General features: G+C 28.2%; 1 long non-coding RNA gene across 1 annotated transcript; it reads left to right on the top strand.

The window, feature by feature from the left end:
• The first annotated feature begins 124 nt into the window (after positions 1-124).
• Positions 125-27,989, top strand: LOC124418559. The gene is made up of 5 exons (XR_006940071.1): positions 125-202; positions 25,794-26,524; positions 26,608-27,110; positions 27,190-27,587; positions 27,745-27,989. It is a non-coding gene; the product is annotated as an uncharacterized LOC124418559 (long non-coding RNA).

Here is a 27,989-nt window from a genome sequence, read left to right as displayed (position 1 = left end):
CTGTTTTTCTATTTTTTTATGTTTGAAACATATTAGATTTCCGGTCTTGTGTCGAGGACGCTGCTATTGTATAGTTCAGTTGTGTGTTTGTTAGAAGCAAGACAACACATCCGGTTGTTGTAGAGGAAAAATGTGTGAGTGTGTGCTTAAAAGTGATTTATTTTATGTTGGCAATACTAAGCGGAAATGATCATATGAAATGGTAAGTGAAACGTAACAGGGTGATTAGAATAAATGATTCGTTAATTAAAAAAATATTCAAATTGGACTTTAAGGCAATTATATAAAGTTTATATTAAAAGATAAGCAATATTTTTTTATTTATAGAAATTTATAGGAAATTGTATATTAAACAAAGTTTTGTGAAAAATATTTAAATTTATTGAACATTTTTTTATAGAAAATTTTCTAATAAAGAAATTTATTTGAAATTTTTCTATAAAAAATATAACTAATAATTTTCTATTAAAGTAAATTGATGGACATTTTCTATTTGATAAAATTTATTAAAAATTTTCTTTTACACAAAATTTATTGATTATTTTCTAAAAAAATATTATAAATCTAATTTCTATTAAAGAAAATAATAGAATATTTTTTTACTAAAAAAATGGAAATATTTAAGAAAATTTGTTTAAAGAAATTTATGAAAAATGTTCTATTAAAGACAATTTATGGAAAGTGTTCTATTAAAGAGAAAACATTAAACATTTTCTATAGAAAAAAATTGGTCGAAGTTTTTTTAAACATTTATTGATAATTTTCTTTTTAAGAAAATTTATTGAACATTTTCAATTTAAGAAAATTTATTAAAAATGTTCTATTAAAGAAAATTTATGGATAATTTTCTGTTTAAAAAAAATATATGTAAAATTTTCGATTTTAAGAAAATTAATGGAAATTTTTTTATTTAATAAAACTTATTATCAACTTTATATTAAAGAAAATGTAATGATAATTTTCCATTAAAGAAAAGGTATTAAAATTTTTCTATTAAAAAAATTATGGATAATTTTCCTTTTAAAAATTTTTAATAAATGCAGTGAAACTAATTCTTTCTTAAATTTTCAATTAAAGAAAATTTGGCAAAATATTTCTATTATAGAAAATTTATTAAAAATTTTCAATTAAGGAAAATATATTTAAGATATAAAAAAATTTAAAATTTTCTATTAAAGAAAATTTATTAAACATTTTGCATTCAAAAAAATTTATTAAAATTTTTTTGAGAAAAATTTATAAATTTTTTTTTAAAACTTTTTAACAATTTTTTTTCTTAAAATTTCGATTAAAGAAAATATATCAAAAATATAAAAAAAAATTGTTGAACATTTTCTATTAAAGAAAATTTATTAAACATTTTGCATTCAGGAAAATTCATTAAAATTTTTCTATATAAGAAAATTTATAAAAATTTTCTATTAAAAAAAAATAATTTTACTATTCAAGAAAAAAAAATATTAGAAAATTTATTAAAAAATTATTTTTGAGAAATTTTTTAGTGAAAGGATATTTTCTATTAAAGAAAAAAGTTTTTGACATTTATTGAAGAAATTTTCCATAAGAAACAAAATACTTAAAAATACTAGCTCTAAGGCAATTTAAAATCTTTTCCTAAACACCCTGTTAATCAACAGTGATCTTCATGACAATATAATGTAATAAAAAGTATAACATACCTTAAGGCAGCAATAAATTATTATTATTAAGTTACAAAAAAACTTGTATCCCGTTTCCGTGTTGATAAAACTGCTATAAAATGTGATAGAAAAATAAAGTTAATAAAACAGGAAATCCATGAATTTATAAATTGTAGAATAAAATTAAATATTTAATGACTTCATAAAGTAAGTAATTAGATGGAATTGACACAACGCTTTCACTTATTACACAAATATCCGTGAATAAGACTTTAGGAAAATAAATATTTCTTGTATAAATGTATACGTAAATAATTAGGATATTTTTGTTATGTTGTAGGATTGATGTAGTAAGTAAGTAAATAAAGTAAGTAAGCACGTGAAGGGGAAGGATGCCTCATTAAGCTAGTAATTCGTTTTCAATTTTTCCGAAGGTTAAAGTAAGATTCGATATCACAAAAATACAAGTTATATTATTGAAAAATTATAAGTTTTTTGTTTAAAATATCTAAAATGCTTGTTAGGGAAGCCTTCTCTCCTCAGTAATTTAAATACTGAAGAGTATTTAAAGTATTTTACCTTGTTAAATAAAAAAAAACGAACCCAGTAATAATACAAAACAAATCAAGTGCCTTACACTGTGAATGCTGTTTTTTATGCTCGTGAATGTTGTTGCTGCTGCTGCTCTTGTTGAACGAACGTACGTACGTACGTATGAATATATCAAAAAGGGAGATGCAATTTTTAACATTATCATCAGCAACACATCAACATCATCGTAATCATCATAATTTGTTGTACATATTATGAACAAAATTTTAGTATTAAATTATTATACTATTATACATATTATTATGATTATGACTGACTCTACGAGTGAGTATTCATTCATTCAGTCAGTTATTCCTTCTTCTACTTATACGATATTTCTAGTAAGTATGACTAGGAGGCCGAATGAATAAAAAACAACACAGAAAAAAATTTATTAAAACGTAGAAAAATTTTATAAATGTAAAGAGAGAGAGAAAGAATGATAAACAGAATGAGAAGAGATATGGTTATTGTTGTTGGCTGAATTGCAACCACTTTGCCACAATCTTAATAACCATGAAGTACTGTAGCTAATTAGCACAAAAAGCTGGCTAATAAACATGCTCAATGAGCCTTGAAACGTATGCATATAAAATATCTACAACATTATACTAAGAAGCAAGCCATATATATATCTGTGTGTTTGTATATGAGACTTTATATCTACATAAGTATGTATGTGTGCGTGTGTTTGTTAAGCTTAAAGCTTATAAATTACATTTTTGTATTAAGGAATATGTTCGAAAAAAATTGAAGGAATGTTTATTAAGCATGCCTGTGCCCATAAAACACTTGTGTTTAACGTTGGGTGGGTGGAAGTGTGTATGATTTTGTGCCATTCTGTGTGAGTGCATATGTAGTACTTTAAGGTCGTCAGTTTTAATTTTTTTCGTTGAAAGCTCAACATACGTAAATCTTTTTCATTAAATACACTGACAGAAATCACCAGTGAAATTTTTCTTTAATTTCTTACTACTTTGATTACAAACTTACTAACATACTGACTTACTAACTTACTAACTTACTAACTTACTAACTTACTAACTTACTAACTTACTAACTTACTAACTTACTAACTTACTAACTTACTAACTTACTAACTTACTAACTTACTAACTTACTAACTTACTAACTTACTAACTTACTAACTTACTAACTTACTAACTTACTAACTTACTAACTTACTAACTTACTAACTTACTAACTTACTAACTTACTAACTTACTAACTTACTAACTTACTAATTTACTAACATACTGACTTACTAACTAACTTACTTTATTTCTACCGGTATTTTAAAGCCAGTAAATGTCGTTATACGTAGCTAAGGTAAAAAAGGCCCGCTATTTGGTATACTTTCTGGATACATAAGACCAACTTGTTCAAAATTTCACAACGATTTCTTCATAATCAACATATTTAATAAACTTCTTAATCTATAATTCTGAGGCCAATCGTATGAGGACCTTTTGGGCGCTCCCGTAAACCAATATAGAGAACAGAATAATATTATTAAAATTCAATTCTTTCGATTTAAAACTTAATTTCTTTCAGTGTTCATATTATGCAAGTATAAATAACTCCCCCAGTTTGTTATTATTTTACGCAAAATGTTGAATGAATAAAAAATAGCAAGAAATACCAAAAAAAAGAAGGTATGTATGTGGAAACAATTAGTTACCTTAAGGCCCCCCAAACTACCTTTATGAACTTTTTGCAAAATGCATTTTTCTCTGCCAAATTGAGATAGAGAGGCAGAGTCAGTAATAGTATGCAGCATGTAGTACATTCATACGCTTGAATAGAATTCAATTGCAATTTTGTAACAGTCACATCAACTCAGATGCAAAAACACATACAAATATACAAATTTACATACATATGTAAGTACAAATGTACATATGTTTGTAAGTATGTAGATTAAGAATGCTGAAAAGTAAATACACATGAATGTGTAGCAGCCCCATCATGCAAGTTGTGCAGCAAATTGGGGAAGAATATGGGCAGGCATTCATAATGTGCTACAAACATATGTATGTATGTATGTATGTATGTATGTATGTATGTATGTATGTATGTATGTATGTATGTATGTATGTATGTATGTATGTATGTATGTATGTATGTATGTATGTATGTATGTATGTATGTATGTATGTACATATATTTATGTACGTAGTTAACAATATATGTATGTATATATGAATGTGTGTTAAAATATATTATTGTGTTATTGTTATTTTTCTGTAGGTATGTTTACTTGTTTCCTACGCACAAAGTTGCAACCCCAAAAGCAAACAGCATCAACAACAACTACAATAAATACATGCCATATGAATACACTCTCACAATATAAAAATTGTTGAAATTTGTTGGTTTTTCTTAGTTGCATGTTGTTTATAAACCATAATGCTGCAGTGAACCCAAACCCATTATTTATACCCTTTCCTTGTTTCATCCATCTACAACACACTTTTCACAAAATTCAATTCAACTGCACTGAACTTAACTCAACACAACTCATCTCACATCGTCAACATTCCAACCGAAATGAGCCGTAGGCCAATACATTGCATTCATAACAATATGAATATTTTCATCATCAATGAATACAATTTTCATTATTGTATTTACGTCTATATTTTGAAGTGGGAGGTGTAGGGTGAATGTATGTTGTTGGTAAATAAATATTGAGTTTTGTAGCACAACTTGTAATTGGTAAAAAGTACCAAATTTATAATGATTCTAAGAAAGATCTTATAAAATATCATGTACTTAGTTTAAAAAAACGTCTTTGACCAACAGTGGAGGGAATAATGTCTAAGTGTTCACCTGCCTTGGCGGCTTTATTTTATGCTGGACTTTTTAATCCTCTGACTTGGCTATACCAAAGTATCAGTACTAGTCTTCTATAGAACACGGATACTTTCCTAAAATGTCACTAATTTACATTAGATCATAATGAAATGATCTACCAACGATTTAGCAAATTACACCCTGTGAATTCCCCGACATACACAGGCGACCTATTACGCGAATATTAAAAGATAATCAACGGGTTGTAGAATCCAGATGACAACAGCACCAAAGAAAGAATAAAGAATATTACATATATCTCTAAGGAACCGCAATTGTCAACCCGTAGTACTAGATTATGTTCGACCACATCTGCAATCATTCCAAGGAATAGTCGATCACTACCATTTTATAGTCCCAGCTGACTAGATGTATTGATAGCATCTATTTTCTCTGGTACTTGCAATAACAATATCTAAGGTAAAATGGAACGATTACCCGACACTCTGGTTTGACTCAATATCAAATCATTCCATTTGATCATAACCAGTCTATAGTGTCGGCAAACTTGATGTATTAGTATTTTTTCGGGTTAATTGTAATAACATTAAGATGGAGATTTTACTAACATAACATTTCCCGATTATCTGGTGCTCTGGATCAACACCTATCAAATGATTCTAAGGAAAAGCAACATCAGTTTATAGTCCCAACGCAAAGAAGGTAATGGTAGCACTTTTTTCTTCTCTAAGTTGATTTGCTTTTTAGGAATGTACTGTTTCGTCTAATGTACGTTTAAAAAAAGTACCAAATTTAGTACTATTTTTGTAAAACTTCTTTAAACATCTTCACAGCAAAAAAGGTAGAAAGTAAATAAAATTGAAGGGGAAAGAGAAGAAATGTTATAAACAATGCCAATTTATAGACGTCATTATACAATATTTTTATTCCTCACAAAATAATAAAGAAAATATAAATGTGTGTGTGTGTGTCCTGTATGGAGCACCAATGTAAAGTGAGGGGACGGGATGTGTAAATTGTTTGTATATTTTGGGTGAAAAGTGGTCCTAAGAAAAATACAAAATAAAATATTGTAATTTTGACATGCGTAGGCTCTTGTGTTAACAAATTTCTTGACATAAGTGGATTGTTAGAAAAACATAATGTTGATGATGATGTTGTTAGTTAGTTACTCCTGCTGTTAAAGCAATTTTGTTGTTGTTATTCATCTTATTGTTGTTATTGCTGATGGTGGTGGTATATTGTTGTAGTTGAGGGAGGGAAGTGTTGGTTGTGAAAAAGGCAACAGTTTTAAAGCTAATAATTTATATGTTGCATGTAGCTGTTGTTGTAGTTGCAGTTATGTGAAATAGGTGCACTTTAGGTTTTTAGCAAAACTAAACTTTTAAACAAAAAAAAAAAACAAAACTCTTCTTATTTGGTGAAGTACCTTTACACACTGTATTCTATTCTCCTTGAGGCGCTATTTTCAGTTTTCATTATTTGTAAATGTTGGCTGGCTGACTGGTTGTATGTATGTTGTTCTGTGTTGTATTGTTTGTGTTTGAATTTTCAGCTTGATTGGTTGTTGTTATTATTGTAGTTGTTGCAAGTTGTTGCTATTTGTAAGCATTAGAGAACCAGGCTGTAAAGTGAACAAAGCAATACAGTATAAACTTGCATTGTTCTATTGCATTGTTGTTGCTGTTAAAGCTATTCATAAAACATCATGATGATGTTATTGATGCGGGGGAAAAAGTTTGATTTGTCTTAAGGGTCTCTCTTCATGTGTACTTGTTAGTAGCCAATTTTCAAGTAAACAATTGTTAAAGTACCAAAACAGCTAAAACACCCCCTCCCATCCAAACAATAAACTCGGAATTATAAACTAACAAACCTATAGAAAATGTTAGGAAATTAATGAAAGTACACTGCCAATTAGAGGTTAAAACTAGGCAATCACATTTTACATTGTTTCCTAAAAAATACTTTAGAAAAATTTGAGTAGTTTTCAATTGCTGCAATTTAGTATTTTCGCTTATGTTGGATATGAATTGATGGTTGATAGAGAAATAAATAACAAATAAATTGTAATTTAAATTTAAGAATGCAATTTTGCCTATTCTCCACAGTTGTCATTCTTATAAGAGAGAAAATAAACACTAAAGCAATGGAAGAGAGTTTTCTTCTAGTTGTCATTCTTATAAATGAGAGAATAAACACTAAAGCAATGGAGGATCGTTTTCTTCTAGTCTAGTCTGTTTGCTTTCTCCTGCTGGCAAGTGCGAACATTGTAATATCAGTAAGTGAGAGAATAAACACTAAAGCAATGGGACAGCGTATTCTCTCTTACTCAATACATTATATTAATGTACTGAACTCTTGTTTGGAAATTTATAAAATATCTTTGATACTGTGTGCTATTGGTAGTGAAATGTGATTAATTAAAAATTTTTTAAATTTTTATTATAATATTTTATTGCCAAATAGATTTTCATGAATGATTTTACAGTTTCTTAATCTTAAACAAATACACATAATAATAATAATTTTATGTCTTTTAAAAGTGATGTATTGTTAATAATAGTTAACACATAAAATTATTATGAGTTGATAATTACAATAAAATCCACAAAACTGATAAAAATCAAATAATCTGCTAAGAAAATCTAAACAACAACTAAAAATCAAATCAAAAATCATAAAAGTATCTTCATAAATTTTAGTATTACATTTTAAAGCTCCCAGCAGTAGAAAACCAGCTTTAAAAAAATTGATTTAACTGATTTACAACAGCGGAAACTTATAAATATTTTACAACTTAATGACTCTATAAGCAACTCTTTTAACTATCTGTTCAAAATGTCTGTCTGTCCATATTGTTGTATCTGTTGTCTGTTAAGGAGAAACTAATGTAAATTTGAAAGACAACTCTATTAGTGGTAAATGTAAATTAAATCATTAAATTTAAAACATAAGTAATAAAATATCAACACATTGACTTTTTCCAACAACTACATACACACACCGAAATTTTAAATATAAACTTTATATAAAATGATAAATATTTTTATAGTTTATTGAATTTTGTGGAGAGAAAAAAAAAACAGAAGTACAAAAATAAAATATATCTGAAATTCAAATGAGTTTTCAATCAATAACAAAAAACGAAAAATGTTAGTTGGTGGCCCAAAAAATATTTTAAATTAAAATAAGCATAAAATATCGATATAGATATTTGTTGTAGTTGTTTTTAAAATGAAATTAATTTTCATTTAACAAAACTGTTGAAATGTTTATTTGTTGTACAAAACGATCGTTCGAACAACAAATAGCAACAACAATGTACGAGAAATAATAAATATAAATATTAAATTAATTCTAACATTGACAAACTAAATCAGACCTAAACACAAAAACACACACAAACAAATATGGTTATTAAAAGCCCTGTAGGAAAATACAAATTTATGAGAATAATTGCTATTCGTAAACAGTTACGTGCTATAGTTGCAAAAACATTTTCATGTGTCCTCTTAATTCTTATTCAAGTTCTGCTCTATCGGTCAAGAACTTCTGGAGTCAGAGGGGGTCAAAGTTTTTATTTAAATGTGTGTAACTTTTCACCTATTGGTCTTAGCAAAAGTTGCCCAAAAGAATTCAGATAAATATTTCTTTATTCTTAGGCTCGGTTGTAAAGAATACATCGTATCCGACAAAAATAATACCCTAGGCCAATGTTGTGGACTTCTTTTAATTGAATAAGTTGGTGGTAGGACCTTGTATGTATAGAAGTGGTGCTCAAACACATACTACCATAGACTACCATAGTTTTATTTGTGTTGTTAAAGCAGCAGAGAACAGAATTCAATTCAAAATAAAAGTATACTAATAAAATGACTACAAACTATATGCTAACTGTCAAATATTTATTATGCATTTTGATAGCCAGCGTATATCAAAATCTAAATATATAAAAATCTGTCAACTGTTCTCTCATGTTCTCCTACATTAATTAGGCTTTCTCAAAATTTTGTTGTTCTGTTTCTGTGTGTATTTTAAAAACGTCGCGCACAGACTTTGCTTCGACAAGTGCTGATCAGCAGCTGATTTGATTTTGTTTTTGAAGTTGAGTGCAAACCAACTGATATTGCTCATTATAAAAAGGAGAAGAATTAAACATATAGTGTATGTGTATCAACTTAGCGTCAGCAGAATTTTCTTACCCTATCACGCGTGCTTTGAAATGGCAATCTTGAGCTCCATTGATGTATAGCAATACATGTTGTTGTAGTTCCGAAGCGTTCCGGAGCGAAGAACCGATTGTCTAAAGCTATAATTCGCTTTAGTTTATGGTTCAGATACTCAGTTTTGTTTGATGTAGTTTCTCATTTTTTTCAATTAGTGCTCCTGGAATAAAAACAATTTCAAGTTATTTAGATCCAATTTAACTTAAATTTGAACAAGTGTTCCAACGTTTCATTGTATTCTGCCCATGCCTTATATAAGTCTGAATCCGTTCGTAAAATGTTGTATAATTTGACCCATAAAATTTAGTTATAAAATTATATTATTCTAAGAAGACCTTGCGTTAGCTTCACACCATGTGAATTTAATGGTGTCAAGCTTAAACTTAAAGTTATCGCCTGATATTGTGGCAATTGCCTTTATGCACAGAAGTATTCTTTAATGAACCATCTGACTACGATCTCCTATTTGTAATTAATGTTAACGATAATTTTGACATTTGTAAACTAATGCAAGACTGGTTTTCAATGTATATCCCCAGATATATACCACTCACGACAAACATTTTACAGTTAACGACAAATGCTGTTTCCGGTAAACGATCGGGAACATCTCGTGTTAATAATTAACTGTCCGATATGTTTAGCATATGTTGATGATTTAGCCATTAACCGGGTGTGGTAATTATATGTGTTACGGCTGCAGAAATGTCCAACAGAGACCAACTCAACTCCGTGTCTTGTGTTATACTTTTTGACCAAAGCGAGTATTTATTTATATAATATTTAGAATAAGACTTCATTCCAAGCCTGATCTACTCCTAAAAAGCATCTATATGCTTTCATGTTCCTGGTGTTTCCATTTAAGATTCTAATCAAGGTTTACATCTAATATTATTCCGTTACTAATATCGTCCTGTTCAAGTATCGGGTTATAAAATGAATTCTTTTGTTTCTTGGAAGTTTAAATCCGTCTTCGAACAAAAATAAGTAGTTATTCATTCAAAAAGTAACTACTTAGACTTTTCTCCAATATTACTTGCCTATTTACCGGGCAAATAAAGATTTTGCTGGGAAGTTTCGCATAGGGTCTTCTCCAATGTATAATTTAACAAAATCACAACAACAATATAAAACACATTACTAAAACAATATTATAAAATAATAATTTGTGTATAAAATACAATATTATTTTAATTTTATACAAAATCACAGCTGACTTAAGTCAGTTTAGTAGATTTCAAACCTCCAGAAAATAAAAATCAATAATGAAAATGTTTTCATTAATTTATAATTAGCCAGAAGATGAGGTGGTGGTATAACCCAACCAATAATGGGTCTGTTCCAAACATCAACAGCAACAAAATTTAGCTTCTGGCAATAATAAAACTAATGATGATACTAATGATTACGAGTTTAGTAGCTTCTGTCTGAACTTCTTAAAACATAAGCAGAGCAACAACAATATTAGCAGCAGCAGCAGCAGCAGCAACTACCACTGCTACTAATTTCAAAATATATATATTTATTTAAATTTCAATTTTAATTTAAATTTGTATGTTGTTTAGTTTTTGATAATTAAAAAATCAACACAATATTACTTTTCGCTTCAAATGCTTATAAATCTGTTTTAAGCTCTCAATTTATATTTTAATATTTAAGACCAAAAAAAAAAAAAAATGAATTGACAAACGAACGAACCAACGAATGTGCACAACATTTACGTTTCTTTTGGGAATTTCCTAATATTTCTAAACCAAATTATTCATATGCCACACCGAGTGTATTAGTTATGTTTGTAGGATTGTGTTGTAGTTATTCATTTATTTAATATTCAGATTTTAACGTATTTGTTATCATTATCTCAAGAAATATATATACATATACATATTTGACTTAATAGAGTTATTTACGTTTTTTTTGGTTTTGGTATTTCTTTTTTTTTAATATTAATTTTTTAATTATGTTGTTGACTTTTCAGTGAGCGCTCGCGTTCCCCCTATAAATATTTTACATTTTGTTTTTATTTTATTTTCATTAAATTTCACAAGATACTTATGGATTTATTTTTAATGCTGTTTTTGTAGCTTTTTTTGTCTGGGACTTGAAATCAAGTTGTATAGTATCAAGTCGTAAAGAGGAAGATGTTGTGCTAAGCTAAGCAAAGTTGTCAACCTAAAGTCAAATGTCATTTATTAAATTAATAAAGTTGATATGTTAATTTTTATGTGAGTATTTCATTATTGTATTTTCAACAACTAAAAAATTAAAACGAAATATTTTGTCAGTCAGTTGTTGACTTTTAATCCGTATCTGAAGTGGTCATTGGCTACTAACTGCTGCTGTGTAGAATACATTTTGTACAACAAATATTTATAACAAATTAATTTCACATTTTAACCAAATTATGTCGTTAGTGTAGCATTTAAATAGATTAAAATTTTTTAACAATTTGTAAACTTGTTTTTTTTTGTCAAGATTTTAATGAAATACATTGTTTTAAATTGTTTATGATTTAAAATCATTTTTGTTTTTTTTTCATTTCAATTAGTGACAAAGATTCACCTCACACTGAGTAAGAAGAAAAAAAAATCAGAAAACAGATGGCCATCTTAAATCCAATAAATATGCTTTCAAATTATGCATATTCTTTCAAATTCAAATTGCAAATTTTATTATGAACTTATTAATTCTGTCTAAAGACGTCATTAGATTATTTATTTAAAGTTCACGCTTTTTTAAATGTTATAGTTATTCTAAATTTTATTAATTGTTCTTGTTAGAACATTCATTTAGCAGCTTATTATTAACTAAATACACTGAAACAAAATTGTTTTTATTATATACCCAGCAAAAACTTGTTTTTCCATAATCACTTACTTTTCAATTACTATTTACTTGCCGTCTGCATTACTTTGAAGTACTCGATCAATGACATCACCGTGTTTAAATAATGAGTTAAAATTCTAAAGATAAATTAGTAGAAAGAAGTTTTATTAGCATTTTAACTCATTACATTTCAATGTAAGTTTTTCCTAGGTAGGTATTGCAAATATTTGTAATCTTTGAATCTGAATGATTTAACACTGCACGGCCCAAACCTAGAATCATGAAAAAGATGCTTTTTTGGTTTTGCAGTTCCACTAAAAAATAATTTTTGGAAATTTCTTCACCTTGGGATAAGAATTTATAAAAAAGGTTTCCTGTTTAATAGAAACAAGAAACATTTGAAAATACTTTTATATCTACTGATCAAAGGTTTCTGGTACCTTTAAGAAATTTGTACTAAGGTGTGAAAATATGTAATAAACGTTATTTTGGTACTAGTTTTTACACTTTAACTTATAAACACATTAAAAATTATTTTATATATATTGGACATATTCATCAAAACTACTAGACAAGTGTTTCGTACTTTTTTAAAATTCTGTCCTTTTTTGGGTGTTAAAGAGAGAAAACAGTATTTTTGGTACTTTTTTTTTAAAAAGGGAATATATAGCCAGAAGGAAAATGAAATATAAACGCTTGGTGCCAAATTGACACCAATGTGTTTCACTATTGATAAATAATCCGTTGGCAATAGTGAGCTTAACACATTTGTTAACATTTAAACAACGGATGTTTATAAAATGTTGATAACATTGCATTATCAACATTGCATAGTGTTATTAGGGTTCTATGGTTGAAACTAAAAGTCGACATTTTGACTTTTTCATTTAGTTAAAAGCCTACTTTTCGACTTTTTGCATTTTATGAAAAGTCGACTTTTAGACATTTCGACTATAAGTATTCTATAAATAGTCGACTTTTCGACTTTTTTCGAAATTTTTTGACTTTTTTCGACTTTTTCCAAATTTTTGATTTTTTCGACTTTTTGCCTATTTTCGACTTTTTTCCGAATATTTTTTTACTTTTTTGAGTTTTTCCGACTATTTTGAGTTTTTACTTTTTTAAATTTTCGACTATTTTTGACTTGTTTCTACAATTTTCGAGTTTTCTACTTTTTCCGACTTTTCGATTTTTTTCGATCTTATTCGACTTTCAGACTATTCGACTTATATTAACAAAGTCGACTTTTCGACTTTTTTCACAGACGATAGTCGAATTATAGACTTTTTCGGAACAAAATAGTCGACTTCTACTTTTTTCGACAAAATGTTGATTGTTCGATTATTCGAAAGTCGATTTATGGAACCCTAAGTATTATCGTACATATTTATATACTTTGACAAATGATTTTATTGTGAAATTATGAACGCCTTGTTGTCAATTTGGTACCAGGCATGTATATTTATTTTTTCCTCTGTGTATGATCAAAATCGGGTAAATAGTTTGGTGCATTTTAAAAACATAATTGTTCTTAAGCAAATCAATGCAGATTTATATCATTTAAGTTATATACTTATATTTTATCTATTATTTGAATACGTCCATCAAATGTTACTTTTGTTTTTTCTTTAATATTTAAGCTAAAAACATAAAATTTAACATTCATCAGAAATTACATTTTGGTACTTTTTTCTTTCTACAAAATGTTATTTTCTGCAAGTTCTACAAAAAGAAACCAAACTACTATATTATTAAAGATAAGCTGAATAAGATTTTTTCACATAAAACTTGTTGGTATATTTACGTTTCTCAAATGGTACTATAATATGGAATATGCATGATCCTGTCTGAATAAGAGGTAGTCTCTTTAGTACTTTTTCATTTTTCAAATTGTATGTTTTGAATTTTTTATCATTATCACGTTTGTTAACATTTAAACAACGTATGTGTATAAAGTTTAGATTTCGACAACGAATTGTTGCAATGTTCAGAACGTGGCGTTGTCAATTACAATTACCTGCAAGTACTTATTACAATTACTTATTTGTAATTGTAGTTAAAGTTTTTCCCCACTTACACTCACAATTACATACTTGTAATCAACTGAAAGTGGACACCAAACTGGCTTATTAAGAGCTAAGCTGTCATAACTCAAAATATTTAATTAGTATGAAAACTAATTAAAACATAACCTTATAATTCTTTAAATATATTTTTTCAATTTTTAATTTTAAGAAAAATTCAATAGTAGAAATCAGTTTAAAGTTATCACAATTTTGCATCAAATATAAAACAACAAAAGTCAATTTAATTTAAACTTGTTCAAACAATATGAACAAAAAATAATCGTTTTAACGAAACTCGATACTATTCATAAGAAATTACTAGTGATGGCCAAAAACAAAAAGGACATTCAATGCCTTTTTATGACAATCGTTATTGTTATTGGACGCATTTCGTAACAATAATCCATTTATGGTAAACACAGACTCCACTGAATAGTAGTATCATTTACGTTTGATTTTATAATTTGAAAAATAATCATAAACATAAAAATTAATATGTTCGGCTGGCTGGTTGACTGTTCATAATGATGATGGCACGAGAATGTGCAATTTAAATAAACCACTCCCACACAAAAATATTGGATTTTATTTGTATAGAAAAAAAAATAAATAAGAGTTTTAAAGTCATAAATTAATATTTTAAAGTGTTTTGAAGTTAAATTATTTTTAAGAAGCTTTTAGCTGACAATAATGTCTAAATTAAATAATTAATTAAAAAAAACAAATAAATTAACAGTCAAGTGTAAATTGTGTTGCTGTTTCAGAGATACAGAATGATGTTTTGAAGAATGCAATCGATCGTTATGGATTTTATATTTATTATTTAAAGCAACACGCTGATGTCATTGGAGATAAGTACTTATTACGATCGCTTACAAGTAAAAACAAATTAGTCCATGTTAATCGTAAAAAAACATATACAGCTACATATAGCTTCACGAAAATTGTGATTAATAAGTTAGAAAGAAGAAAGAACACATTATAAATAGGATGTTATTACACCACTTATATGTAATCAGGACAATATGTAGTAGTCATTGAAAAGCAAGTTATTAGGTAAGTGGTCATAATTGAAAGTCATTTCCATGCCTTCGTTAGGATGAAATATATAAGGCTGTACATTACATTACTTTGTACATTACAATAGGTCCGGTAATAAACCTTAAACCTAAACGAAACACTGCAATTTGAGATTATTTTCATTTAATCTTTTAACTGTATATGGACTGAAATAAAATCGAAAATTTTCAAATCCGAAGAAATACATAAAGTACACTATAGGAAATGTTGCCGGTATAGCATTTATATAAAATAAGTTATAGTCTGATGTTTAAAAACTCAATTTCATGGCCGCAGTTTTTATAAATAAGTTATAGAAGGCTGTTTTTAGAAACTCAATTTTACGGATATTGGTCCCACAACAATCTTAAAATATGTCAATCAACTTGGACTCACTTTCTAAGTCCATCTCTGTAATTTAAACCACAGGTCTCAATTTTTAAGAAAATTCAATGAAATTTGGTACATGATATCCTAGGAACAAAGAATATTGAAAATTGTTTAAAAAAAGTCCTAGTTCCCATAAAACTGAACCACTCGAATAGGGATTTTGTGGTCATAAATGTATTTAATATACTCCTACCATGATAAAAAGGCAGTACAACTAAGTTTTATATTTAATTGTTTTATAATGATCGGGCCTCACTAGACCTCATACAAAGAACCTTCAAAAAATAAGTTAAATGTCCATAATTCACTTAAAAACACCTAATGTATCGATGAAAATGGGTGTAAATACAAATTTTTATAGAAATCGGTTCACATTTCCCCCAAAATGGGGTTTTCATTAATAAATTGCGTTACCATATTGGAGATATTTAATTTGAATTCTTTATCATGCAAGTTTGAAATATACATCAAATCCGAAGAAATACACCTAGGCCTCTATTGGGCCTGTTGTGCGCTCCTTAACCAGTGTGCAAGTGAGTTAGTTAGTTTGAAAGGAGTATGTATATACATCAAATCTGAAGAAATACTTCTAGGTCTCTATCGAGCCTGTTGTGCGCTCCTTAACCAGTATCTCAGGTGGGAATCGAACCCACTACCTCCGGTCTACCAGACTAAAACACTAACCACTATTGTATGTAACGGAGGCCAACACCATGCAAAATAACATTACGTGCTATATTGTAAGGCATATGCGAATCCTCGGGGGGAGGAAGGGAAATTTCCCCCTCAAAACCGAAAATTTTTCATGCAAAATATACAAATGAGGAGAAAGAAATTAAATGAAAAAAGAAAGTACGTAGTTTCGGTTTTGGATACATCAGTTAATTACCTCAAGGGTTCTTTTATAAAATGCCCTAACATTACCAATTATACTAGAAAGGGTGGCAACACTATCATGTGGAGAATAAAAATTAATCGCATTACCAATGATGCTTGAAAGGGGTGGTGTAGAGTATAAATAATGGCTTTTGATTCTTTCATAGTTCAATATATATGTCTTATATAGCTGATATCGCCCTGGTTGCGATATCGGTATATGTGTTTTTTTTCTGTTAGCGGCATAATTAATTATATCCATTTTACACAATACTTTAAATAACGGACTTTCTCCTGCAAACATGTGTCATTTTCAGCGATGCTGAGTTCGTCGTTGTTTTTTTTAATTCCGAGTCCGAAATCGGTCGGTAGTATATTTTAGTTTGTGGATTTTAAATAAACCAACCAACATTCTTTTTAGAAATGCAATTTAAAATACTGTTAGCAACAAAAGTGCTATAGCACTTCAATTACACTACTACTAAATAAAGACATTTTATGTTCAATCATAAAAATGTCAACAGATCAGAATGTTAATATAAAGTAACAAGTTCTTCATCAGACATTTTATACATTAAACCAATTTTAAATATTAAAACAAAATTACTACCTGGAAATTTCATCATTATTTAATATTGATATTATAAAAATGTCAAATTAAGAAAAATTTTAATACTTGTTTTTTTAATTGCCCAATAACAACAAGAAATTAAAAAAAATATATAAAGCAACTTAAACCCTTACTCCTCTTTCAAGCTATCGAAATCGATTGATTGTTTATTAACACTTTTTGCTCGTAAATGTTTCGTATTGTATGTAAGCATTTAAAGAAAAAAAAAACAGTTACTTTTCAGAGCTAATGTGTTAAACAAATTAATTAATTTTTGAAAAATATTTTCTTTACTTAATTTTATAGAGTGTCTCTACCGATTAATCGTTTTAGGAATTTTTTTGTTTTATTTTTAAGCATTTTGTAACTTTATTTTCCGATTGGAAACTGGGTCTTCTTTAGAGTTTTTTTATTTATTCATATTTATCTTTTTTTTAAATTTTTGGATTCCCCCACTTAAATGGTGGCAGTGCTAGTTGTAGTTTTTGTTGTTGTTTTATTTTGCGTATTAAACTTTTTTTTGGATCACAATTTCTGTGTGTGGTCTTGGTGGTCTTTCTGTGGATCTGTATTCTTTTGTTTTAACTTTTTGGTATGTGAATATTTAAATACATAAATTTCTTTTTCTTTTGTTTATCATAAACTATGACAAATTTATTTCGATTTGATAAAGTTTCAGGTTTTTTTTAGTTTATTAATAAGTTCAACTTTAGTTTTACTAATTTCGTTGAAATTTTGTTTTTTTTTGGTTTGTTAAACAATTAATTAAAGTAAGAAACTATGATAGGAGAGGGTTGAGGTTTTGGTATTCGAAATCTATATCAATTATAGAACATTTGATAAGATTTTTAATAACAACATATATAACTTTATAATTTTTAATTCTATAAAGAGGTAATGATAATGAAACTTCTATTCATTTAAATTTAAGATATTTTGATAAAATTCTAATTTATGGACTTTTTTAAAATATAATAGATAGATTTAAGAAAATAATTTGGAAAATGAGATTGACAAGAAAACTAAGGTTAAATCTGAACCTCCACTAAAAACTTACTATTTCAGGCTTAAAGAAGATCATTAATTTTGGCTAATTTTTCACTTAACCCTTTAAAGTTCTTTTAAACCCCTTTAAATAATTCTAGGCCACTATTGAAGCCCACGACTTCTGAACTTACAACTACACCTCCACTTATCGCAGACACTCATTTATTACTCTACCTTTCCAAAATATTTATGCAAATATCAATAAATTTAGTATTACTTACAACCTGCTAATTTTCTCTTAAATACTTTTCAGCAAATTTTATTAATTATTTAAAATTTTCAAAAAAAAGAGAAATTTCTTAAAACAAACCACGAAGATTTTATAAAAAAAGAAAAACAAGAAATTTCTTAATAAAATTAAAGTAGTAATAGTCATAAAAAATACAACCAACCATCATACATCATTTAGTGTGAATGTTTGCACAAAATTTAATGTTTGCCATAATCGGCAGTTGGTAGCACGCAATGATTATGTTGTTCTTGCCAAGACAATCAACCAAGCAACCAAATATATGACGATGTTGTCAATGATTACCCCGATGATGATGTTGATGGTAAAGATGTTGGTAATAAAATTTGAATTTATGACAAGATTCCATTAAAGCTTCTTCATCATTTCAACACAACAGCAAATAATATTTAACAACCCGAAAAGTATAAAAAAACCATACATAGATGAATAATGATGACTGGTTTTCCTGTCTAAAGGAAAACAAGGGGAAATTGTATGAGATTTTTGAACCAATAAAATTAGGATATTAGTTAAATTCTTTAAAGATTTTTAAATAAAACCCACACAGTAAGCTCTTTAAAGTTATAATTTTCATTAAGAACTACATGAAAAAGTTTAAGCTTAGAAAGATCAGGAATAAACTTGTACTTTAAATTACTACCTACCCAATACTTTACTTACAAGAATTTAAAATATCAAACTTTGTAATATCATGTGTTTTTTTTTTCCAGAATTTTGATGACATTTCAGTTATTTATATACCGATTTCTGTGATTCTAAAGAATGCCTGATATTGAAGATAATAATCCCAGTAGTGTGAAGTGTTTGCCGAATTTTGATTACAATATGCATACAGATAGAGTGGCATTAGAAAGTTAGTTAGTTGGTAATTTGTTAGTTGGTAGATAGATAGATAGATAGATAGATAGATAGATAGATAGATAGATAGATAGATAGATAGATAGATAGATAGATAGATAGATAGATAGATAGATAGATGGATAGATAGATAGATAGATAGATAGATAGATAGATAGATAGATAGATAGATAGATAGATAGATAGATAGATAGATAGATAGATAGATAGATAGATATATAGATAGATAGATAGATAGATAGATAGATAGATAGATAGATAGATAGATAGATAGATAGATAGATAGATAGATAGATAGATAGATAGTTAGTTAGTTAGTTAGTAAAATATTAATTTCTGCTTAAAAGTAACGCTAGGATAAGAAAAACTTAGATCAAGGTCGAAATTTGTCTTTTGAGTTCTGTGAAGGCTAACTCGTTTCCCTTGTTCTCGATTCCTATATGAGTTCTCTGTTCATACACTCCACAGCTTCTAGTTGTTCCCCAAGTTATTTGATATGTTTCGTATAATTAAAGGTGAAGGTGTAGAGTAATATGTATATTTTAAAAAATACTTACAAACAACACTCCCCCTTTAAAGTCATAAAAATGAGTGTCTTTATGGCCACAGCTAAATGTATTTTTAAATATTTTATATATATTTTTTCACAATGAATATTCATTATTAATTATGGGCAATTTCACTAATGTAAAAACACTGTTTTCATTTAACAATATTATTTTTTTCGTTTTGATTTTTTGCTCATTTCAAAACGGTTCAATTAAGCAAAAGTTATTTAACAATATTATGTGAACGTTTATTTGTTCTGGTTCTTGTTGTAGATGTTGTTTTTGTTGTTAATAAGAATTACGCAAATAATGATGAAATGTAAATTTAAATTGAGTTTTTGCCATAATACAAAAAGGGGGAAACTAAAAAAAATCTATTGACATAATGATGATTATGATTTGTTTTACATTTATAAATAAAATTTTTTATATTTTGTTACAAATCAACAGTTAAACACAGTATAAAAAAAATCATGTGTTTCAACTTTTTTAAATGGGTAACCAATTTGTCTGGTTGAAAATGACCAAAACAGGCAAGTCAACAAGCCATTTACTATTTAGTTAAGAGGTCTGATTCAATGGTTCGCTGGTGTCTAGCTGGTATGTTGGTTGGTATGTTTACTTTTGTATTGATATACATGTATTTTCAATCCTTTGTTGTATATCCCCCCTGCAACTGAATTTTATTTTATAGACCAATTTTGTTCGTTTAGTCCGTGAGTAGTGAGCGGGTTATGTGTGTTACTAATTTGTTATTAATTTTTACGTTTGTTTAAGTTAATTAGTGTGAGGACATTAAATTTAGCTGTATTTTCTTCTACAACCTCTCACAAATGTGAACATGGATTGGACAACACAACAACTAAGTGGACCAGAGTAAAGTGACTCTTGAATGATAGTAAATTTTTATATCGCTGGGTATGAATGGGTCTATTTTATTAATACAAAAATGTTCAGTTTTATTGTAAAAATGTGTGGTATTTTATTTTTGTGGAAGTGCTAATAATAGGTGTTAAAAATTTATTGTAAAATTGGTAGTTGGAGTAAATTAAAATTATTTTTTTTTTATGTTCTGAATGATCACTAGGAATAGGGACTTTACAGATGAAAAGGACTTTTAACTAAATCATACAAAACTTATACATATTAAAAACAAATCGAGTTTCATTACCCCTTCTTGGAGGCATATTTATTCCACAGATCATATCCATTTTACTAGGTTTGATACTGTTATTTTTGAGGCTTATACTATGTATACACGGTTGTTAGATCTTACAACGTTGGCAGTAAATTGTGCAGAAATTGTCTAATAACACTGTCAACTTACAAATTTTGTCTTGCAATATTTTCGGTAATGCTTTTTCTGACAACGTTGCAAAAGAAAAATTTGTAAGTTCAGACGATTATTAAACATTTTCTGAACATTTTACTGACAACGTTGTAAGATCTGACAACCGTGTATCACGGCTTTTACTATACTGCGACTGTGTTGTCGCAAAATGTCACTGTCGCTTTGATGAGTCTATTGCCAGCTTCTGTTTCTGCATAGAGACTAGATTAGATTAGACTATATAAAACTACACTAGACTACACTAAACTATAGACTAGACTATAGATTAGACTATAGACTAGACTATAGACTTGACTATAGACTAGACTATAGACAAGACTATAGACTAGACCATAGACTAGACTCTAGACTAGACTATAGACTAGACTATATACTAGACTATAGACTAGACTATAGACTATACTATAGACTAGACTATAGACTAGACTATAGACTAGACTATAGACTAGACTATAGACTATACTATAGACTAGACTATAGACTAGACTATAGACTAGACTATAGACTATACTATAGACTAGACTATAGACTAGACTATAGACTATACTATAGACTAGACTATAGACTAGACTATAGACTATACTATAGACTATACTATAGACTTTTGACTATAGACTATACTATAGACTAGACTACAGACTAGACTATAGACTAGACTATAGACTAGACTATAGACTAGGCTATAGACTAGACTATAGACTAGACTATAGACTAGACTTTAGATTAGACTATAGACTAGACTATAGATTAGACTATAGACTAGACTATAGACTAGACTATAGACTAGACTATAGACTAGACTATAGACTAGACTATAGACTGGATTATAGACTAGACTATAGACTAGACTATAGACTAGACTATAGACTAGACTATAGACTAAACTATAGACTAGACTATAGACTAGACTATAGACTAGACTATAGACTAGACTATATACTTTATAATATGGACTAGGATATAGACTAGACTATAGACTAGACTTTAGAATAGACTATAGACTAGACTATAGACTAGACTATAGACTAGACTATAGACTAGACTATAGACTAGACTATAGACTAGACTATAGACTAGACTATAGACTAGACTATAGACTAGACTATAGACTAGACTATAGACTAGACTATAGACTAGACTATAGACTAGACTATAGACTAGACTATAGACTAGACTATAGACTAGACTATAGACTAGACTATAGACTAGACTATAGACTAGACTATAGACTAGACTATAGACTAGACTATAGACTAGACTATAGACTAGACTATAGACTAGACTATAGACTAGACTATAGACTAGACTATAGACTAGACTATAGACTAGACTATAGACTAGACTATAGACTAGACTATAGACTAGACTATAGACTAGACTATAGACTAGACTATAGACTAGACTATAGACTAGACTATAGACTAGACTATAGACTAGACTAGACTATAGACTAGACTATAGACTAGACTATAGACTAGACTATAGACTAGACTATAGACTAGACTATAGACTAAACTATAGACTAGACTATAGACTAAACTATAGACTAGACTATAGACTAGACTATAGACTAGACTATAGACTAGACTATAGACTAGACTATAGACTAGACTATAGACTAGACTATAGACTAGACTATAAACAATACTGTAAACTAGACTTTACTAAGAAACGTAAATTTGTTCAGACAACACATTTGAATTGTGAAAGAAATAATTCTCAAACGAACCAAGATTTATTATATACAAAGCAGTACAAACTTGTTCTAATATTTACAAATAGATTACTTTTTAGTGGGTGTTAACAATTTTTTATTAAAATAACTTCTTAAATTAAATACTTATGCATATGTATGAGTATCCAAATATTTTAATTTTAAAAATTTCTTAACTTATTGTTATCTAAATGACTACGTTTTGCTGTTCCGGAAAAAAGCACTAAAGCACAAAAATAAATAAATATTTATTAACAAAGTTAAATGTTGTAAAACCTGTAAAACAGAAAATACATAATAAATAAAATAAAGTTAAACATTTATTGAACACACCTTCTTTATGAAACGTATTCGTTCGTTCGATCTTTGGCTAGACACAGATAACAGAGACTTTCAGACGGATTGTAGACAGCATTTGCAGTTCTTTTGTATTTTCATTTCTGGTTAATGTTACTTGAAAGATGGCTGATGTTATGTATGAATTATGGATTGATGTTTCTAGGTTTTTTTTCCCAACTTTATTTGTGATTTTGTCAGACATACTTATTGTACAATAATAATAATCATAATCAGTAAGTGTTATAACCATAGACTTTTACAAATCAATTAAATTAATTGAAAGTCATTTGAGGGGATATGTATGTATAAAGCAATATAGCGAACTAAGTGAAACATGTATGAACATGTTTTACTAATAGGGTGCTACAAAGTTTTTAGACACTCATTTTGTTTTTTTTTTAACTTTTTTATGGATAACAGAAAACACGTTATAATTAATTACTGGTCATTTTTTAAATGTTCACTCATGTACACTACTGTTAGAATTGATTGGCCAACTCTGGTCCCAAAATATAAACAATTTATTCACCTTAATAATGAATTTTAAAGTTTCCAAAAATTTTTTTTTTTCGAATATCTTAATTGACCTGGCAACCCTTATAACAGATCCAATATCAAGTATGTGTATTTATAAAACATTTAAAATATAATGACTGATTTCTTGTCATTTGTTGTTTGTCGCTCATGTTTTAATAGTTTGTTGACATTTTTAGCAGAATTCTTGGAATCTGTAAAATTAAAGCGATCGTGTTCTGGTTGTCTACAACCAAGACGTCGGCCGCTATCTACATACAGACAACTCGAAAAGAATTTATTGTAAATTATTATTTTGATTTTTATTTTCTTTTGTACATACTAGTAGATATTTGTTCAGATTGGGGTTCTTAAAGGTTCTATCATACTCTTAACAATGTTGTTGTTGTACTACAATTATAAATAATTTTTATGTCTTTATTGGCGTGGGACAATGGCTTGAATGGGTAAATATTACAACAAAATGCAGCGGAAAAAAAGAAACTTAAACATTTAAACAACATACATATATACGTATGTATGTATGTATAAATAATAAGTAATTAAATAAAAAGGTATTTTACATTTATGATATTTGTTGGCAGTGATTTTATGGTCACAAAACTAAAAATACTTATGACTAAAACGTCAACTTATATTTGTTCGATTCATTCTTGTCGTCGGTCCGTCAATTGCTAAGTTACTTTAGTTATTGACGTTTCGAAAATTTTTGTATGAATGAATGGTTGATCGGCTAGATGATGGGTGAGAGCATAGAGATAAAGTGATAAGATTGCATAAAACAAATAAATAATAAATGAACAAAAAAATAACAAAACAATAACGAAAATTGAATGAAATTTGTTTTAAAAATAAGTTGTTCGTTACTTTTCACCTACAAATTCCAGGAAATATCAATAAAATTTAAGTAAATATTAAAACAAAATAAAATTTATTACAGTTCAACATTCTTTATTTATACATTATTATTATTTCTTTAATACTCATGAAAAAAGGTGTTAAAAAGATCCTAATTGAAGTTGAATCAGACTCAACACCGACTGTTTTCAATATGACTAAAAAAATGTTCATAAATGTTAAGGTTCAACAACTTATGCCAACTAATGTGAAAATGCAAAATGTTACTTGGAACTTTAACTCGTTTATTTATTATATTTTTAATCACAAATATAAATTTTTATATGAAAACTTAAAGTCGGACATAGATCCTTACATAACGGTACAAATAAGTAAATACTAAAAATCTGCGATCACTCATATTTCCCACCACATATCGATATTTATCTGAAGATCATAGCATTCTAAAATAATCTAACAATTTTTAAAATAGTCGCAATCTGTGATATTTTATACTACTTCAATACAGAAAATAGTAAAAATCTATAATCTCTCATATTTTCAACCAAAAATAGATTTTATATAAAAAACTAAAAGACGATCATATTGTGATCATCCAGCTCGAATGTTTGGGCGGATTCATTTGCCTTTACCACCCCCTCCCCCGTTGATCTGCCCAGGTGACCATTCATATTAGACCTTCAGTTATTAAATTAGAGAAAACCAATGATTTCTCATATTTCCCAACAAAAATTTTATTTTATATGAAAAATTCAAAAATTGTATATCCTTAAATAACGCAGTCTAAAACTGCGATCACTCATATTTCTCACCAAAAACCGATTTTGTTCATAAAAAGCATTTAAATAACACTTTAATTAAGAAAATAGTTGAAAAAAGGTGTGATCCAAAAATCGATTTAATATCGATAACAAAAATTGGCCATGGATCCTTAAGAAACGTAAAAAACAATAAAAATCTGTGATCGCACATATTTTCCACCAAAAAACTTTTTTGTAACACCAAATCGGTTGTAGATTCTTATTTCTTAACCAAAAACGATGTTTATTTCAAATCGGCCATAGATTGATAAACAACGTTCCAACTAAGAAACTAGTGAAAATCAGTTATAACCTAAAAATAATATTACTTATTATAATGTTAAAAGAAGTTATTAAAAAAACGACTAAAACAATTCTCTTTTGCAGCTTTAATTTTGTAGCTACAACAAAGTGTTTGTGACAACAAATAGCCAGAATTTTTATCACCCATGAAGATGTAAATTCAATATTTAAACCACCCAACAATTTGACCGTTCATGCATTCAACCAATTCACAAGACACAAACAAAACAACAACTCAACATCATCTTAACGTGTGTGTGTATGTGTTTTAATACATTCAACCATTTTACGCTTTGAAGGAATAAAAAAAATAAATAAATGATCGGTAAATTTAAAAGGAAATTAAATCCGAAAATGAGGAAATCAAACAAATCATAAAACAGCAAACATGCACAGACAAAATACATCTTAGAATTTAAGGTGGCTTAAAACGAGAAAGTAAAACAGATGATGACGAACCTGATGATGATCTTTAGAACCTGTAAAAGCAAAGATTGCAGTACACCATCACCAGCAGCATCAACTAACATTATCGACATTTTCAACATCAAGTAGTGTGTTCTGCCACGACCTACGATGTTGATAAATGTTTGTTGGCGGCGTTGCTTTATATGAAAAAAGAGTTGAAATTCCCATGAAAGTGAGCAAACATAATAAAATAGACAATATTCAACACTTCATGTTCATCAGCTAAACTGCTGCCGCTGCTGTTGGTTGTTGTTTGTCTATGGCAAATGGCTGGATTAATGCTCTTATCCAGAGATATGGATATACATAGATGGATGTATCGATGGATGGATGAATGATGACTTCATGTGAGTTTTTTACTTTTTTTATATTTTTAATTGTTTATTTAAGAAATTGTACAATTTGCTGATGCATTTTATAACTTTTTCAGGTTGAAAGAAAGTGAAGGCATGCAGTAAAAATGTGGACGTGCAACTATCAAAGGGTATTGTCTATGAAGCTAACAAATACCAACAGGTGTCATAAACAATTAGAGGATTTGGCGTAAAATTTCTTTTAGAGGTTGCTTATAATGGTCAAATGGCATCTAAACAGATATCGGTTTAGTATAAGAAATAAAAAAGAATCGAATCTTGAATATTTCTTCAAAATTTTAATAAGTATTAGTATACTAAGGCAATTCGTTCCGAAATATCACTGATATATGAAGTTGAGGCCATACAAATCAGTGGTCAGCACGAAGATAACATGACGCATATACATATGTATAAGTATTCTATAAATAATTTGCTCATCTCCAAGAAAATCTATGACATTCGAAATTTAACGGTCACTAGTTGTGCACAAACCATTATCCGTTCGTTAACAAAATATTGAACTGATTAACATCCCAGCCCGAACATAGTTCTAAACATTACGATTTTTACTACTTAAGTAAATATTAAAATAGAAACATTAAAATTTTTCAATCACAAAGCATTTTTTTAATATTCAATATTTTTTTATTTTATAGGATTAAAGGACACTATCAAAATATTGAAATGTTTAGTGTTTACCATTATTTACATGAACCAAAGCCACAATCAACATATCAAAAGGGACAATATTTAAATTGGTTTTGACACACAACAAAGATGTCTGGCTGACAGCGTACAAACACAACGAAACGGTCCAGCGAACTCTTGATTTGTACATTAAAGGGGATGGATGCATTTAACAGGTCATCATCATGATCTTCACGGATACCTCTTCATTGTGAGCAGCTTAATATTTATTATAAACATTGTGTGTTGGTCAATGTTTGTTATGACGTTTGAATGAAGAATGATTTTTGTTGTGGTCGAAAGTACAAATGTTGAAGAAATATTGTTTATTCATCACATGAGTATGACGACGACGTCAGCGATCCATGTGAGTGACTGAGTTAAGCCAAAAAATAAATTTGTTTTGGCCCTTTTCTGGTTTTCTTATTATTTATTTTTTTAGTTTGTGGTTTAATCTTCGGTCCTATTAACTAATATTGGTTACAAAAGTGGTTAATTTTAAAATTTTCTTTTTCAATTTACAGCTTCATCGACAATTGAAAAGAAAAACAAAGATCAAACATTAACTGAAGCAAGAAGGAGATTTAAAATATTTATTGTTGCTGAGATGACATGATGATGCCAAGGAAAACTCAAAATTAAATATTTGATTAAGATTTGAAAACATTTTACTTTTATTTTTTATGTATTTTACATATACATATGTATGTAGAAAATATTTTGTAGCAAAATGTAGAATTTATTATTGAATTGTAATATAAGTATAAGA

Source organism: Lucilia cuprina, chromosome 2 (assembly GCF_022045245.1).
Source record: "Lucilia cuprina isolate Lc7/37 chromosome 2, ASM2204524v1, whole genome shotgun sequence".
In the NCBI taxonomy this organism is placed as follows: Eukaryota; Metazoa; Arthropoda; class Insecta; order Diptera; family Calliphoridae; genus Lucilia; species Lucilia cuprina.
Note: the sequence above shows the minus strand (reverse complement) of the source record. Positions and strands in the feature narration are given on the sequence as shown.